We start from the raw sequence: 20,433 nt of genomic DNA on the forward strand, positions 1-20,433 counted from the left end.
GCAGTTGGGACCAAAATGGAGGCTCCCGCTGAGTTGGCGGTACTTTCTAACGTTGCAGGGCTTTAGTTATGCCTAATTACTCCAAACAAGTGAGCATGGTACCATGCATGCCTCCTCTTTGAATAATATCGGCTGTATCAAGCGTGGGTAGTCGTTGCTCGTTAGGGAAGCGAATCTGTTACCCTTGATCTTCTTCTCGATGAGCATAGAAGGATAAGAAGGCGCCACAAGGCGGCGTGCAGTCTAGAAACGAATAGAGACGTATAAAATCTACCAATACTACCATAATCTAATTTATTTCAATGCAAAAGGTGACTCATTTAAATTCACTGAAACTACGTTTCATTTTCACACATTATGTCCAAATGATTTCGCTTTTTGATGAAACAGTATTTCCACTATAAATTGCGCATCCGACATAATTTCATTCTTCATTTCTTGAATGCAATGAATCTATTATACAATTATGCAACTCGATTTTATTGGTCCTTATTAAGTAACTGAATTTAACGACTTATAACCGCTTTGTCTGATAACAGCTCTGTTGCACGTGCCGTTAGTTCATTACAAAAGCCATCTTTGCAATCGCTGATGAATATACCTAACACCACATTTTTCTTTTTCAATGTTGTCTTCGAAATAATTTTGGTTGCTAGGAAATTAAATGAGAACCGCATTATAGATTGTTAATAAATGTTAATAAATTTATCAATTTTTAATATCGATTACCGAAACTAGCAAAATGATTTTAGTAAATAATGACATAAAATACTTATAACGTAACTACCTAAGAAACTGCTCAAAATAAATTGGCTGCTTGTCTATGCGGATGACGTGAATATATTACGAGAAAATTCACAAACAATTAATAGAAAAAACACGTGAATTTTACTTGAAGCAAATAAATAGATAGGTCTGGAAATATATCCCGAAAATCTAAGCATATGATTATTTCTCGTGACCAGAATATTGTACAAAATGGCAATATAAAAATTGGAAATTTATTCTTTGAAGAGGTGGAAAAATTCAAATATCTTGGAGCAACAGTAATAAATATAAATGACACTCGGGAGGAAATTAAACAAAGAATAAATATGGGAAATGCCTGTTATTATTCGGATGAGAAGTTTTCGTCACTCAGTCTGCTCTCAAAAAACCTGAAAGTTAGAATTTATAAAACAGCTATATTACCAGTTGTTTTGTATGTTTATGAAACTTAGACTCTCACTTCGAGAGAGGAACAGAGGCTAAGGGTGTTTGAGAACAAGATGCTTAGGAAAATATTTGGGGCTAAGTGGGATGAAGTTACAGGAGAATAGAGAAAGTTACACAACGCAGAACTGCACGCATTGTAGCCTATTCTTCAACGGACATAATTAGGAATATTAAATCCAGACGTTAGAGATGGGGAGAGCACGTAGCACGTATGGGTGAATCCAGAAATGCGTATAGAGTGTTAGTTGGGAGGTCGGAAAAAGAAATACTTTACAGGAGGCCGAGACGTAGACTTGAGGATAATATTAAAATAGATTTGAGGGATGTGAAATATGATGGTAGAGACTGGATTAATCTTGCTCATGAGAGGGACTGATGGCAGGTTTTTGTGAGGGTGACATTGAACCCCCTGGTTCCTTGAAAGCCATAATTAAGTAAGTAAATAAGTAAGTGAATTAGTGCCTTTAGCAGTTACGGAATTAAAGTGCAAAATGTTACTTTTCCGTAACATTTTTCTTTCCTCTGTTATTCCCAATGTATTTTTACATTCTCTTTACTCATCATAAATAATTTCAAGGAAAGGCTGCAAGTTCAGCTTAAGTGGCTTTGTCTGATAACAGAACTAGCTCTGTTGTACGTGCCGTTAGTTCATTACAAAAGCCATCTTTGAAATCGCTGTTGAATATACCTGACATCACATTTTTCCTTTTCAGTGTTAAGTCCTTGAAATAATTTTGGTTGCTAGCAAATTAAATGAAAATCGCATTATCAACTGCTAAAAAATATTAATAACTGTATACATTTTTAAGATCGATTTCCGAAACTAGCAAAGTCATCTTGGTAAATAATGACATAAAATACTTATAACGTAACTATGAAACTGTTCAAAATAAATTGTAGTATAGGCCTATACTGCACTAAATTTAACAATTTAATCACACCTAAAGAAACATCAACACAGACATGGAAATTCTACTTATCCAGCCAAAAAACCAGAAACTAAACACACTAAAACAATACGAAATATACAAACAAAAACACATCCAAATGACATTCTCAACACAAAACTCAATTTCAGAGCACACACACTCTTTGACTCCACATTACACTACACAAACACACCCACACAGGAAACACAAACAAAAGGCGCCTAGACCAGCAACAACCAGTTCTGAAGATGACCGATAGCAGGCCGAAACATGTTAACAAGGTGATATAAAATTTAACACAAGAAAGACACATAATACGTTTTCCGAAGTGATATGGTGTTAAAAGTTGTGAAATCAAGATATATGACAACTTATTATTGAAATTAGATATTTCACAAGTTAAAATTATAATAGGTATGTTAACGTTTACGTGAAATTAAGAAAGCTATGTAATATTTTTATATTTGTGTAGCAGTAAAAGATTTAATTCCTGAATATCTTTGAATTATATTCGAAGAAAATAAACTGCAAATGGGTAGCTTAGAAATGAAAGTGTATGACGAACCCACTTGTTGTCAAATTTGTAATGTAAGAGTGTCACCTCCATGACACCGATTACTTCGCGTACTCACGAATTGATTATGTGGGTGGGTGTACGAAGGGTGAATTTCCTCTCTCAGTTAAGTGAATTCTTATATACTTCTCATGATCGGTCGTCTTTCACACGTGCATGAAGGAATGAACATTGAGGCATATTAACATAGACAACATCAATAGTAGGTATGCTTGAGGCTTTGACCCTTGTAACTCCAGCATTTGTTGAATCTGCTGCATAGTTAAAACAAAAATCGTAGAAATGTTGATACCACGCTCCCTCTTAACACGTGAGCCCGACAAGAACGGCATCCAACTGGTGAGAAACAAATGAACGTGAACAGTTCTTCTCTGCTCTTCAAATATTGATCACAGTCCACTTTTCTGTTGAAGCAACGCATTAATTTAAGAAACTGAACTCTCTGGTCCGCCCTTCCCGTGTAACACTTCCATGCATCCCCAAGTGTCGGATGTCAGGTATATGTTTTCACTATACTATTTATTAAATGTTGATCTACTACAACCGGCACACAGTAGGCATGCTCAGGGTATAAATTAATTCCGTCATGTTTCGCTGCACTACATTATTCTTGTAATGCTGCGAAACAAGGAACGCCCTGATAATGACCTGTGGAAATTCCCGCGATGTGATACAAATACTGGGGGCTGGATAAAGTAACTTATACTTCTAATTTATGTAATGTTACTAACTAGATATCCTAGACTTTTCAACAGTGTGTTACTTTTCCATTACACAAAAGGCAAAAACATTTGGTTATTACGAAATTATGAGGCTAGATTAAGTTCTTGAGCATACATATTTTAAAATTCATTTTACCGAAAACAAAGACTATGATCAGACCGTCTCGATACTTGTAGCAGATCGGTAGTAGCTTCTTAACGATATAAATAAAAAAAACAAGGTTTTAATGACAGGGTGAAATTACAAAATTAATAAATTATCGTATTCAACAAAAACAAGTGAATTGGTACGGAGACGTTAAAAGAACTTCAGTAAAGAAAATTACAAACAAGGTTTCGGAAAAATAAATACGGAAAGAGAATGCATTATTTGCACAGAAGGAATCAAAATTAAATCAGTGAGATGAGTATAGAAGGAAAAAATAGGTTCATGGAGAAGAATGCAAGGATAAAAGTATGACAGTGAAAAGTAGGTAGGCCTACTAGGAAAACCGATAGTGAACACAGGAAGATGTAATCGTTTCCTGAAACCTTACTCTGTTCCTGTAGAACTATCTAATAACTCAATGATTGTCAATTTATATTAAATGTGTTTTTTTCTGTCTTTTTATCTTTCTTCTTTGTTTTTTTCTCTTGTGTGTTATTTATTGGTTTGAATTAAGTTACTTACTGTGATCAGACTGTCTCGATACTTGTAGCAGATCTGTAGTAGTATCTTAGCGTTATAAATTGAAAAACAAGGTTTTAAAGGCAGGATGAAATTAAAAATTAATAAATTATCGTATTCAACAAAAATAAATTAATTGGTACGGAGACGTTAAAAAAATTTCAGTAAAGAAAATTACAAATACAGTTTTAGAAAAATAAATACGGAAAGAGAATGCACTATTTGGACAGAAAGAATCAAAATTAAATCGGTGAGAGGAGTATAGAAGGAAAAGCTAGGTTCATGGAGAAGAATGCAGGGATATAAGTAGAGTAAACGCAAGAAGAGCTTGCCACGGTAAGCTGCGCGAACTTTCGGAAACGTTCGGGTGCCTCGACCTCGCTTCGATTCGATTGGCAAACTGTCGTCAGTTCACAGTCGTCTGCTGGCTTGATGTTTCGAGTGAGATTTATCACAGCGCATGTAACGTAACCTAAACCTTGTTGCAGAGTAACTAGTAACATAACATTGTTGAAAATACAGAAGCACGAATTTTTTTACACATGAAATCACTGAATGAAATGACAAAGATGTTATAAGAAATATGTAATAATTGATATTTGACGTTGTAATAAAACACTGATAACTAATACTATGTGATTTTATTCAAATGTTCCGATAACTAGGGTACTATGGTCGGTTTATTTTAATCTGCATATACTCCTTATGTTACGAGCGGAGCTTGTTTCGTTTTTCATAAATTTATGAACGTTATAAATAATTACCTAGTTTGACTGTGTAACGTTTTATTAGCACTTTCTAATTTAGAAATGGGGGGCATTGTTAAGTACATAGAATGTTATACAGAACTCTGTTATTTAACAAACACACTCTGAACTATATAAAACTCTGATATCAGGGATAAAACGCAGAATATGTAACGCAAACCCGCTCTGCACAGCAACATTCCTCGATACGAACAGCTCAAGACCGCGCTTTCGAATGCGCCCTGTAATCAGCATTAGGTGATTCATAGCAGCCCTGTAACGAGCATGGCGGCACGAGGACCGAATATCGTTCTCTGCGGATCAGTCAAATGGGCAAGCTTTCTTTGCGCTTCCTCTATGACAGCGAAAAGTAGGTACTAGGAAAACAGATAATGGACACGGAAGATGTAATCGTTTCCTGAAACCGTTCTCCGTTCCTGTAGAACTATCTAATAACTCAATGATTGTCAATTTATATTAAATGTGTTTTTTTCTCTCTTCTTATTTTTCTTATTTGTTTTTGCTCTTGAGTGTTATTTATTGGTCTGAATTAAGTTACTTACTGTATTTAGTAAATTGTCCTTGCAAATTTTATGTTATATTATTGGCTAAGACCACATCAAACACGAGCCTGGCTCTTACGGTAATGGCTAGAAACATTTTTGTATTATAATTTTAATTTGTATTAGCTAGTTAAATAAATTAAATTAAATGATCGTAGGCCTACATTTTGAAATTTTGAATAAAAATTCTCGGTGCATTTCAAAAATGATTCCTATTAGGAATGATATAAAATATACTGCAGTTCACTCATTATATCATGTTCCTGATATTAATTGTCTAAGATAGTGCCGTATCGGAGTGTTATTAAATAAATAAAATTAATGAAAAACAACTTGAATAATACATTCAAGAGAAAAATAATAAAATTACGGGATTGTCATTAACTCTTAAATTCGCAAAGTATCCTATAGGATACAACAGGTTAATAGGCTATGTGCTACAATTTTAATATGACAATAGAAAAAAAAATTAGTAGGAAAATTAGAATTAAAAATATTTACACACAGAATACTTCATACATTTTACAGAAGAATGAGTTCGTCCAAAGGGCGAGCTCGGGAAGAGTACCTAACACGCTCATTTCATATCCGCGTTGAACAGCAATAGACTACTTGAGCGTTGACGCAAATAAGTATTGGAACGGCGATCACCAGCAATGAGATCAAAATTTGTCCGATTTGAGATAGACTACCAAAACCTTAGCGTCATGACTCCAAGGAGCGAAGGTCTCCACAGCAAAGGGAATAAATATATAAGATGAGCATATTTATTGACTTTTTTCTTCACGGTTAATTCAGTAGTAAATGCTGAATTTCACAATACTATAATAATGTACAACATATGAAATATGAACATTGTGATAGTTGTTTTCTTTACGGTCCGACACGGTTCAATAAACTAGTGTGAGAAATGAAGTTTTGACATTTTAAGGGTTAAACGTCTTTCTTCATTTCCTTCTTAAGTTCTTATTCCCATATTGATTTCCTTCTTTCTTCAATTATACTTTTCACTCTACGAGTATCTTCATTACTGTTAGTAAATTTGTTACATTTATAGGTATTTCCTTCCTCTTTCTTTCATGCCTTCTAGTCAATTATAATATTTACCTTTGTACTTCAATTTACAGTATAGCTTCAATTTATGTCTTTATTATTTCTCATTCTGTTATTTCTGTTATTATTTCTCATTCCTTGGTCCAAGGTAAATCACTCATCTGGGATTTTACATGTGTAGATACATTAGCATTTTCCATTAAAAATCTTTGTCAATTGTGCTGGATCTTCTGCTGAATCCGCTTATCATGCTAAACGACGCAAATATGAACATTTAACATCCAATTACATTTTCGTCGCTTTTACAGTTGAGACCTTTGGTCCGTGGTGTAGAGACGCTAAAGATCTACCGATGTTGATCCTAGATGTATCAATTTCCTTCGTCAACGCATTGGAATAGCGGTTCAGCGAGGGAATGCTACCTTCATCCTGGGATCATTTCCTAACTCTATTTAGATGGATGAGATCTTTCTCATTTAATGTAAATTATGAACAGTGTTTATTAAAAAAAAGAACCTAAGATACATACCTAAAAAAATTATTCTGTCAAATCTTAATTCTTCATGCATTAGGGTAAAGGTTGGTAATATTGTGATACGAGTAATATTGTGACATTTCTTTTTGAGAATTTATTACAATTTTACTGAGCTACAGAAGGATTGGTTTTGTGCAGCATTTTGTCCACGAACATTCCCTTAATACGTTGACGCAAAAAAAACCGATCTTTCTCTCGCTCAATAAAATTTTAATAAATTCTCGAAAAGAACTATCACAATGTTACTCATATCAAAATATTACCAATCTTTACCCTACATAATTTTCTCATTACTTCATTTCTCTCTTTACTTTATCCCTTCCTCCTTTTAATTATTTATCTATCTCTTTCAGACTTTTTCACCCATACTATTCTTCCCCTCTCTTCACTTTCATATCTTTTTTACCTCTAAATTTCTGTTTGTTTGTTATATTCATTATTTAATTTTTTATTTCTTTTCCTAAAATCTCCCTTCTATCTAATTTATTTCATTCTTTACAAATCCTCTTCACCTTCTTTTCATTGTATTCTATTAATTTCTTTTTCCTGTCATTGTCTTTCTTTCCTCATCTCCACTTCCCTTCTATTCCTTCTTTCTTTCTCTCTCTCTCTCTCTCTCTCTCTCTCTCTCTCTCTCTCTATCTGTCTCTATGTTTGTGTCTTCCTTTATTTTTAACACCTTTCAGTTTCTTTTTATTGTTATGTCGCATTTTCTTTAACATGTAGAACAAATTCCAGCTTTTATATTCTTATTTTATTATATTACTAAGAATGTAAACTATATTTCAGTTTTAACCTAGGAATACGATATCTACTTGTATGGAATGGAATTGAATTTACTGGAGGCGGGCACTATGGTCCAGCACAGCGACCCTCCTCGCCAGGCCAACTGTATTTAGTATTTAGTATTTATTTATTTAACCTGGTAGAGATAAGGCCGTCAGGCCTTCTCTGCCCCTCTACCAGGGGGTTACAACTATAATATGAACAATAAAATTACAATTAACATTAAATTTACAATTACAATTACAATAAAAATTTAAGTACGACAAGATTACCTGATTAATGAAAGCTAGACTTTTATCACAGGAGTTAAGAACAAAGAATATTTTTGTGTTTACTGAATTACAAATTAAACCTACAATAACAAAAATCTATAGTAATGAAATTACCGGATATTGAAATATTTTGTGATAGATTAAGAGAAATATTTACAAGAAACCATCTCTGAACGAGTCTCAATTACTGGCCAAGTGCCTAGTAAGTTTGCGTTTGAATTCAATTTTATTTCGACAGTCCCTGATGCTAGCAGGTAACGAATTCCAGAATCTTGGCAGGGCTATTGTGAAAGAGGATGAGTATGAGGAGGTGCGATGAAATGGTTTTGTTAGTATTGTTTCATGGGGAGAGCGTGTGTTCAGATTGTGGTGGGCAGAAAGGTAACTGAAGCGAGACGACAGGTACGAAGGAATAGAAGAGTTCAAGATTTCGAAGAGAAGGAGAAGTGAATGTAAATTTCTATTCTTATCTAGTTTAAGCCAGCCTATTGTTTCCAGGGATGGAGTAATATGATCATATTTACGAACATTGCTTACAAAACGTACACACAAGTTATGAGCACGTTGAAGTTCCGTTTTGTTGTCGCTGGAAAGGTCAGTCAGTAAAATGTCAGCATAGTCAAAATAGGGAAATACAAGCGTCTACACAAGGGACTTTTTTAAGCAAGAGGGAAGATGAACATTTATCCTTTTTAGCACATGGATAATAGAATATACTTTTCTGCAGGTTTCTGTGATTTGCATGTCCCAGTTGAGATTATTATCCATGTGAATGCCAAGATTTTTTACCGAAGAATTGAAAGGGATATGCACTGTACTTACTTTGACGGGGGAAATGTCGAGGTGCTTTACAGCGTCGGTTTGCCGTTTGTTTCCTAATATAATTGCTTGTGTCTTTCCAGGATGGATATTAAGATGGAACTTCTTTGTCCATGTCACAATCGAGTCAATGTCTTCGTTCAATTTATCTATAGCGTCATTTATTCGATCTAAGCGGGAAGAGATGTAGCACTGAAGATCGTCAGCATACAAGTGATAGTTACAATGTCTTACAAGAGATGAAATATCATTGACATATATTGTGAACAACAATGGTCCGAGTACCGAACCCTGTGGTATACCTGATGTTATGTTAAGCCAGGAAGAGCTTCGATTCCCGGATACAACACATTGTTGTCTTTCCCGTAAGTAGGATTCGAACCAACTCACAGCAGTCTCTGACAAATGCAGATTTCTCAATTTAAGGGTGAGCAGGTCAAAATTTACAGAGTTGAAAGCTTTGCTAAGGTCAAGAAGTGTTAGTATTGTTACTTTATTAGAGTCGATTGCTTCACGAATGTCTTCGGTCACTTTAAGTAGAGCAGTGCTTGTTTTGTGTCCAGCTCTGAAACCTGATTGATACTTGTCGATTAGTTTGTGTTCGTTCATGTAGTTAGTAATTTGTCTGTGTACGATTCTTTCCAGTGCTTTTTATATGGCTGGCAGGATACTGATTGGTCTATAGTCGTTCGGGTCGGTGGGAACTTTGACTTTTGGAAGAGGAAGAACGAATGCTTGCTTCCATATTTTAGGGAAAGTCGAAGTGATTAAGGAATTATTGAATATGTGTGCAATTGTAGGTATTACTATGTCTTGTATTTTCTGTATGAGTAATATGCTAATGTTGTCTGGCCCTTGAGCTTTCGTCTTAATGCGTCGGATGGCTTTCATGACGTCAATAGGAGTGACGTCGGTAAAATAGAATTTGTCTCGAGTTGGGGGAATTGAGTCAGGCAAAACTGTGTCTTCTTTCGTTGTGTCGTTTAAGGTCGGGTCCTTTACAAAGTGTTCGTTCAAGCGGTCAAGTGGGATGGGAATGTCTGCTTGTTCACTAGTCCTTCCAAGTCCAATAACCTTCAGATTTTTCCATAATTCGGAATGTCTTCGTGCGTTGCTAACCGACGATCGGAGAATGCTATAAAATGATGACGAAATGGAGAAATGAACTCGGAATGATGTAGATGCCTAATATGGGGAAAACGGAAGAACCTCGACAAAAATCCCAACTGCTTCACTATGGACGTTTCAATTAAAAAACCCAGACCTGATCGAGACTTTAACCTGGGCCGCCTATGTGATAGGCCGAGGTCTGACCACTCGTATACCTTTTCTTAAGTATTAGGATTGTATCAATTGAAGGGTTCAGAGCCATAGTGGGCCAAGCGCCATTTATTAAAAACGGAGAAAGCAAGGATTAAAGTTAAGTGAATGCCATAGTTCAATGAAGATTGATATATCATTTAGTTTTAATGTGTATACTTTATATTAGTTGCTATATGTTTCCATCGAATTATGGTAATAACTTCATTTTAACTTTTGTTTTCTACGGTTTTAGTAAATGGTGTTTGGCCCAATATGGTTCTGAACCCTTCAATTATAACATAATTCTGTTACACTAATCCGGTAACTAACTGCTTTTGGTTTATTTATTATTTCAGGGAATTTCTCGTCTGAATGTACCACAAAGAAAGAAAAATGAGTAAACCAGTTCCTGTCAAGGAGACGGATAAATCGCGGCGGAATAGTACCTCTAATGTAAACCACGATCACAAGGTCTGCAAACTCCTCCGAGAAAACAAATTCATAATAACACTGCTATCGATCAGAGATGCCGTAATCTACAATGCGTCATTAAAAACAACAAACAAAGCAACATTTAACGGATCCATGCATAAAACTAAAAAGCTATTAGGAAAATACGTGCGAGAGAATTTCCCATTGAAGCCACATGGAAGGTGTTCAGCACACATACAAAAGCTGAGGCCATCCATTCTTCTGAGTCTTCTTGGGGGGTCCATATAACATTTTTGTTAAAGGTACAACCTCGTTTTGCTGCATTAATTAAGTTCATTAGTTGTAATTACTACCTTGAGATGGCTCTTTGGTCTACATAACGTAGACTTGAAAGATTAAAGATTGGCAAGCTTGATGGGCTGGTCTCCCAATGTCACGAATCAGATAATATCCTCAGCACGTGCGCCTATCCGCCTGGGTTAAGGCACATATTGGAAACTGAAATCAGTCCCACGGGAGTACAATGAAACTTACAACTTGTAACAGTAACTGACAGCTGTGCATATTTTGCTTTTCTTTCTCACGATTACAACAATAAAGTTCAGTGATGATTTTGTATTAAAATACAGTATTAGGAATATAATATCTGCGGAAAGTACTGCATTTTATTATTATCTTATTTATCATCATTATCATTATCATCATCATCATCATCATCATCAACGACATCAATAACAACGACAAAAAACTACTGCAAGTTAATTACAGTAGTTCCGAAAGTGAATTTTTTTGCACACTTAGATGCAACGGTGATTTAATTTACTACGCAGAGGGGCATCTTCTGCATCTAAGACAGCGATAGCATGAGAAGGTTAGCTATTTTATAACAACGCAACATATTACAGTCATTTAAGGACATCTCGAGACACAAAGGAAAAATGATCATTTTGGGTCCAGTTTATGCAAATTTTATTCTATTATTCTTCCTTAATAAATAGTTTTAATTTAATTTATTTAACTAGCTAGCTAGCTATTGAGTACAATTTAAAATTGTAGAACAAAAATGTTTCTAGCCACTACAGTAACTTAATTCAAACCAATAAAAAAATACACAAGAGCAAAAGAAGAAAGAGAAAAAGAGAGAAAAACATATTCAGTATAAACTGACAATCAGACAGAAGCCAGTGGTATTCAATAATAACATCAATATAGTCGACAGAAATAAAAGGTAAAAAAAATAGGCACATTTGTTAATATTATATACCATAAATAATTTTATGCTCGACCATGCCGAAATGTAGTAGGGGAGAGTCGGGTAGTATCGGACATCGGGTAATATCGGACAGTGAGTTTCTTTCATCTACCACACGATGATAGTACCTGATTGACATGGTTACGTTTCTGTGATGTCGCGTAGAGAAATGTAACCATGTCATTCAGGTACTACCATATGGTGGTAGATGAAAGAAACGCACTGTCCGATACTACCCGATGTCCGATACTACCCGACTCTCCCCTAATTATACACCTGGTAGCAGCCCTTTGATGAACCTGATTAAAGTACACCTATTCATTAAAGCTCAAGTGTTCCGCCAATCAGAAAGCACCATATGAAAGCGCAAGTATCGATTTCACCAATTGCACAATCAATAACCTACATTTGAAATAAAGTCAATTATGTTACTATAATAATTAGCTTTCTTACTTACTTACAAATGGCTTTTAAGGAACCCGGAGGTTCATTGCCGCCCTCACATAAGCCCGCCATCGGTCCCTATCCTGTGCAAGATTAATCCAGTCTCTATCATCATATCCCACCTCCCTCAAATCTATTTTAATATTATCCTCCCATCTACGTCTCGGCCTCCCTAAAGGTCTTTTTCCCTCCGGTCTCCCAACTAACACTCTATATGCATTTCTGGATTAGCCCATACGTGCTACATGACCTACCCATCTCAAACGTCTGGATTTAATGTTCCTAATTATGTCAGGTGAAGAATACAATGCGTGCAGTTCTGCGTTGTGTAACTTTCTCCATTCTCCTGTAACTTCATCCCGCTTAGCCCCAAATAGTTTCCTAAGCAATTAGCGTTAATTGTAAATAATATTCAAATAAATTCAATTTGTCACCTCGTTTTTCAATGTCCAAATCAATTTCAAGGTTATATCAAGATTAATGTTTATTTTACTCTCTAGATTATATCAGGGTCAATGACATCTGTTTCTCGGAAAAAATCAATACTTTCGCGTCTGCGCACATCTCACAATTTACGAGATATTGCACAAGATCAGTTCCGCTCCCCAGACATAAGAATAACATGAATACTTATGAATAATTTCAAGTTAGATATATGGTCGAGCATAAAAAGTCGTATGAAACTTGCCTACAATGGTAATTAAGACGCTCGTATAAAAATTATGAAACTCGCTTGCGCTCGTTTCATAAACATACTCGCGTCTTAATTACTACCATTATAGGCTCGTTGCATAATGTACTATTATAATTGCAAATTTCTGAAGATAATCTAATTTCTGATATTTTTACTGGTGTTCCACTAATTGCTATTGATTTTTTCTCCTTCGCATACAAACGCCTGAGCGCGAGAGTCCATACATGGCCGATTGCTGTTCTCATACACAAACACCTCAACAGCTGAAAGATCAAATACTCAGTACGGGTGTGTCGTGTGGTTAGCACAATAATCCTCCTACCCATTATAATTACTTATAGTAGAACAGGGTATTTGCTACTTACCGTAGCTCCCAAAATCCATCACGATGCTATGTAAGCACAGATCCCTCTCACTGGTGGAAACTTTATTAGAAAACTTCTTCCACCATGAAGACCTGAAATAGAGTGCATTTCATAACTTTTTTTTTGCATAGTAGACATTTAATTAATTCCTTACTTTTATTGTCTGATTCAGACATCTATATTTTTTTACCTATCTGACAAAACTAAATTTATTTATTTCTGTAGCACACAATTACTTGGAACCTGCAGGTTCATTGCCGCCCTCTCATAAGCCCCCGCCTTCTGTCCCTATCCTGAACAGGCTTAATCCAGTCTCTATCATCATATCCCACCTCCTTCAAATCCATTTTAATATTATCCTCCCATCTACGTCTCGGCCTCTTCAAAGGTCTTTTTCCCAACTAATACTCCATATGCATTTCTGGATTCATCCATATGTGATACATGCCTTGCCTATCTCAAACGTCTATATTTAATGTTCCTAATTATGTCAGGTGAAGAATACAATACGTACAGTTCTTCGCTCTGTAACTTTCTCCATTCTCCTATAACTTCATCCCCCTTAGCCCCATATATTTTCCTAAGAACCTTATTCTCAAACACCCTTAATCTCTATTCCTTTCTCAAAGTGAGAGTCCAAGTTTCACAAACATAGAGAGCAATCGGTAATATAAGTGTTTTATAAATTCTAACTTTCAGATTTTTTGACAGCAGGCTAGATGACAAAAGCTTCTCAACCGAATAATAACAGGCATTTCCCATATTTATTCTGCGTTTAATATCCTCCCGAGTGTCATTTATATTTGTTACTGTTGCTCCAAGATATTTGCATATTTTAATAATTCTATTTCAGTTACAACGTTTCCTCCTCGTGTTAGCATTGCTGACTCACTTTTTCGATGCACGAGATCTAAAGAAAAAATATGTTGATGCAAAAAATAAATTTGGTAAGGTGAGTTGGAGTAGCTGCATTTCTGGGGCAAGTGCAACTTCAGTCCATATCTCTGTTTTTCATTTGAGATTCGTCCTGCCATCTCGGGGATGTTAATATTACTCCCTGAACACCGTTTATTGTCGAAATACATAACTTATTAGAAAAAAAATAATAAAATAAAATTTTAAACGTGCATTTGTAGCTCAAAGAACAGAGAATATGCATTTTACCCTTGATTATGTTCTATCGATTACCACGGAAAGTTACAGCCTGGAGATGTTCTTGCCCCATATCACGGGGCAACTGCATACCCTGAACATTATAATGGTATTTGTTTTATAAAACATGCTTCGACAATTTACGCAACTGAAAAGATGAAAATATACAGAATTAACCACTGAATATACGAATAAAATCTTATTTTAAAATTACAAAGGGCTCAAGTGTTACTATGCACCAAAGTTGAAGTTTCATATTTAGGGGATGCACTTACTCCAACTTACCTTACTTTAAAAAAATACACATTTTCAGCGTCCCTGATACAGAAAAATGGTTCTGTGCGCGAAGTGTATTTCTTTGGGTATAGTAATTTCACAATACTGATTAAATGATTTTGTTCATTCTCATATCTATGAATAAATTCATCTTGGAAAGATGCACGTAGAAAGAATAGAATACATTCTATGGAGAATAAATGAGTCTTTATTTGAAATCAATAATACTGTACACCATGGAGACAATCCAAATCAGATTATTTCCTTCTTTTCTATTCTTTTATTACGGAAAGAATACTGTTAATCGTATTCTACAGTTTGCACCATAAAGTATATTCTCAAGAGGAATTAATAAATATTCACATAATATGAAAGTATTTCCACTTTTGGATACCTTTCCGCATCCAAATTTATAACGCGTCCGGCACAAACGAATCACAAAAGACCACGAAACGACAGATAGACTACACTGACCTTCAAAGATATCCGACCTACGATTTTATGATCGTTTAAGCGAATTTTCCAACCACGGGATGTCAGAACCAAAGATACAAAAATTTACGAACTTTGAAAGAGTTCCGCTAACTCTCAATAGGTGGAACCATTATTGGGGTCGTTAAAAAAGTGTCAGGGAAAATGATTATGTAGATTAAGCATAAGTTATTCTCATAATTTTATACAAAATAAACATCAAACATTTGTTAATAGATGTTTACGAAGAATTTTAAAAATTAGATGGCCAGATATAGGCCTAATCACAAACTCAGAACTATGGAAGATAACAAATCAGAAAGAAATCACAATAGAAATCAAAAGACGAAAGTGGAATTGGATAGGGCACACAATCAGGAAAGAAGATGGAGCAGTAGAAAGAATGGCTTTGGATTGGAACCCCCATGGTAGTAGAACAAGAGGAAGGCAAAAAAATACATGGAAGAGAACAGTTTTGGAGGAAATTGCTAGGGAGGGGAAAACATGGAGCGAAGTGAAGAAGTTGGCTACAAATAGGGTCCGATGGAGGCACTTTGTGAATGCCCTATGCTCCTCATGAGGAGATACAGGAGTTTGATTGATTGATTCTCATAATTGACAATATCAGCGGTTTCCAGCTAAACCCAGTGTTGTTTTGCAATCAGTAGAGTGGGGTGAAACATTGAATTTTATGAGTGTATATTTATCTACGATTGGCAATAGTGACTATTATATTCGCCAACTATTCATAGAGGTAAAAATTAACATAAGAAACGATTACAATAATACCAACGACCACCTTTGTGGTGTAGAGGTCAGCATGCTGGTCTCTTACACAGAGAGCCCGGGTTCGATTCCCGGTCGCGTTGAATTTTCTGGTTGAGGTTTTTCAGGGTTTTTCCTTAACAGTAAGACAAATGCCAGGAAATTCGGGCCACAACATTCCTGAATATCACCGGCCTCATTCATCACCGAAATCATATTCATAACAAATCAGTAATACATATACAGTCGCCATCTAGTTCACAATAATCGAACCAGTCTCATCAATAGTACACAGGCCCTCGCCTTCGGATTTCAACCAAAGATTAACTCGCGATATGAGCAAAGATGTTAAAACGAGTATAAATAACAGCGAGAAAAAAAATAGCAACAATTGTAGGATGTTTACATGGGCAATGCGTTAAGTAGGCCTATGTGTCATATTTGTGATATAGATTTTTTTTACGAATTCATTCAACATACAAAAATCTTTTCCTTATGTAAACTATGTTGTTCTACGCCACAAAATTACGTTAACCACTTCCCTGATTAACCCGAGTTAACTCGGGTTGCTAACTTGTGTCAAAATTTATTAACCCGAGTTAACTCGTTTGAGTCCCATTTTAGCTGCTAAGGATTATATCCCGAATATATACGTTTCCATTCTTTCATTAACCTTTCTCTCACTAGATGGCTACAGAAGTTAGTGATATTGCTATATCTGGTGGTGTTTTTGTATTTATTCCTTGCGAGTGGAATTCTATGCTCATATAGCATTCACACACAGTAGTGAGTAGATGCTAGTTAGTTTTGGCGGTTTCTGTTTGTGTTTAGTGTTTTTTGTGCTGTTTTGTGTAAAGATGGATCAAGTTACTGATTCCGAAACTTTTGATCAGGAATATATTCCTGTAGAAGATTAGGAAATGATACATCGGTATCAGAAGACGAAGTTATAGACCAACAAACAAATTCAGATCAGTTGATGTCGCGTCTTTTCGACAGTGGTTTGAATAGAAGACATCTGGCACCATTTCTTCTGCACCTCCGAGGTCCCCATTCCCTGAAATTTTAACGTTGTTCCTGATAACGATAATTCTCAATTTTTTTAATTATTCTTTAATAATGACCTCATCAACATTATATTCGAGGAGACGATTCGGCATGCTAATAAGTGTCCACAGAATGCTGAAAATAATTCGTGGCGGCCTACTACAGACTCTGAAATGCGTGTACTTTTGGGCATAGTGATACTGCAGAACATTATTCACAAACGTGAAGAACAGATGTACTGGTACAAACATGCAATGACTGCTACACCATTCTTCCCAAAACGCTTTCATATAGGAGAGCAGATACTACTATCCGGAATGCAATGTGCCACTGTGCGTAATACCCTGCTTTCGAGTCTATCACACGACAAGCAACATTTAACGCCTTGATAACAGCACTAGTATTGTACCTCATAAATTAATCCATAAAAACATAAGTTGGTAAATAGTTCAGGAGAAAATCAAAGTGGGACAACTACCAGAGCTGGAATCAAGGTGCACGAGATAACTCGGGATAATAATTCAGGTATGAATGTATGTCTATTTCATAGTGATTTTTTAGGCATGTAAGAAAATTAGTGAGTACAGTGATTCTGCAATATTAAATGACCTCTTTACGAAAATAAAAAATGACACTTTTTCACAAAACTGGTAAAATATATAGTAAGGAAAGAGGTTAAACACGAAGTTTATTTTTATCGTCACTAACCAATTCTATTTACTCGTAATTTCCTTTCAGGATGAATAATTCTGATTAATTTTTTAGTTTAAGTGTACAAAATTTTGTACATTTCATATTGCATACTTTAGTTTATTAAATACAAATTCACTTATTTATTAGTCTACAGTAAGGAACAAATTTACAAAATGTATATTTCAAATATCAGACATTACCTACACGTTCTACCTTCAATTCGCATCTAAAAGATAGCGACTTAACAAGTTTTTCCATGCCAAATATAGGGTAGGCACTACCAGCAATAGAGCGGTCTATCTCAGGAATCTGGTATTTGAGATTGTATGTTCAAGATCGTGACCACGATGCTTCTTTCTCAGAAACGCACGGGAGCTGACATACACAATAATTCTGTAGGCTTGCCCCGAGCTTAAAAATCGAACAGAAGAGCTTGCGTGCAAAACATAAATTTCCCACCAAAGTCTCTCCTACTCTTTAATTGTCAACAGACCATGTAATATATTTTGACCATGGATAAATGTGGATTACTATGTTGTGACCTGCTGGGCCCCCAGGGCTCCTAGGTCAGGTCAGGCGATGTGTCTCCTCCGCCCCATTCTCACGCCACCGCCGTGACCCTCCGGAGGTTTACCTCACATGAGCGCCGAAAATAAGAACAAAACTGTATCACGTGCTCAGGAATCCTCCACAATTAGCGACGATCCCCAGAGGCTAAAACCGGGCCGAGACCCCTGGTGGTAAGTGAGAGAATTAACAACGGCAATATAAAACAAAACAATCACGAAATACACTGTATCTAGACCACATGTTGTAACTGTTTGCTTTATTTAAGAAGATTTATATACTCTGAAATTTCATTCTCATTTCCTTTCGTGGAAAAGGATATAGTCTACATCTTCCGAAGTCTTGTGCCTTAAAGACTAAGGTACACGTACCAAATAACGCCACCTTAACACTTCAGTCACTTTTGCTCTGGAAATAAGTTATGTACAAACACAAAAATTATGAAATATAAACTGTAATCTTATCTTTATAAAATAGCACAATGAAAATGGATATATTATATACCGAACAAGAATTAGAACTCAAATAGGAAAACTTTGTAAACTGGCGTTATTAGGAACATGTTGTCCAATTAACGCCACCTATTTTCTAGTAACCTGTACACTTATGATTGTTAATGAATTATTTTTCCTAAGCAACACAAATAGAACTAAGCGACTAATTTGAGTTTCTGTTAATAAAAGATACAACATCACTCAATACTAATGAAAGATTCTTGATCAGAAACTGAAACACAGATGGATTAGGAAAATATGTTTTCCAGTGACTCCTTACTTTAAAAAAAAGAGACAATGTGATACAGTAGAAAGTTATTAAACACAAAGGGTGCTATGCATAGACATTTCACTGGCCCGGGCTACGAGCGTCCTAAACTAGCCCCGGCTATCGACTGGTTACTTGTACAGGATTCATATCATATCATAACGCTAACACTGGTTTATGAATACGAAAAACGTTAGTTCGCTGATCATCCACCGAAAGCCCGCGCTAAGAATGTCTATGAATATGGCCCAAAAGCATTTACCTTAGTTTAATATGAATGTTTTCCAATAGGTAAAACAAAAAAATTAAGTTATGTAAAATAAAAAATAAATTAAGAGTTCGATAAGCAATTGAACCAATATTATCACTGCACATTCTGAACATTTGTAAGTTGAAAGCTTCGTGATTTTCCTGATATTTTCATACTGATGCTGTACTGTCAGCCTTAGTACTTCCATAACCTAAAATTTTGTCTATAGATCTTTAACGCCACATGGCGTTAATATAGTTATTATTTGCTCAACACACAAAATAAAATATTGCCTCTTACCTTGATATAAGAACAGCCATTCACTATCAACACACAACAGGAAAATGATGGAATATAATGTCACTCGTAAATGTCAGCGGACAGCTAGCAACTCATTTCATTACTAGATAGCAAGCGAATCCAGGCTACAGTAGTGCACTACCGAAAACTTGTGTCGTTAACAAATTTTAATAGGGTGGCGTTAAAGATATACATGGCATTATTTGGCTCAAGGACCTTATTAAATACCAACAGTTGCGTATGCTATGACTAGAACTATAGCGCGGTTTTAGTTTACAAAATACCATTGAATATATAGGCATCTGTTTAGCGGACATCCCTTGTCTTTGTAATATAATTTAAATAAGTTATTTACATATTTTCTGACGTATATAGAAAGCAACAGAAGTAAATGTGAATAATTTCAAGGAAAAAATTGTTCCGGGGCCGGGTGTCGAACCCGTAACCTTTGGCTAAACACACCATGGCTCTACCAAGGCTTTAGCCAAAGGTCCCGTGATCGATACCCGGCCCCGGAACAATTTTTCCCTTGAAATCATTCAAATCAGCTTCACAGAGAGCTATACCTGAAAGCTAGATTTACAGAAGTAAAGCGTCCACACCTGTGGAGTAACGGTCAGCGCGTCTGGCCGCGAAACCAAGTGGCCCGGGTTCGATTCCCGGTCGGGGCAAGTTACCTGGTTGAGGTTTTTTCCGGGGTTTTCCCTCAATCCAATATGAGCAAATGCTGGGTAACTTTCGGTGCTGGACCCCGGATTCATTTCACCGGCATTATCACCT

The sequence above is a fragment of the Periplaneta americana genome, chromosome 6 (genome assembly GCF_040183065.1).
Source record: "Periplaneta americana isolate PAMFEO1 chromosome 6, P.americana_PAMFEO1_priV1, whole genome shotgun sequence".
Lineage (NCBI taxonomy): Eukaryota > Metazoa > Arthropoda > Insecta > Blattodea > Blattidae > Periplaneta > Periplaneta americana.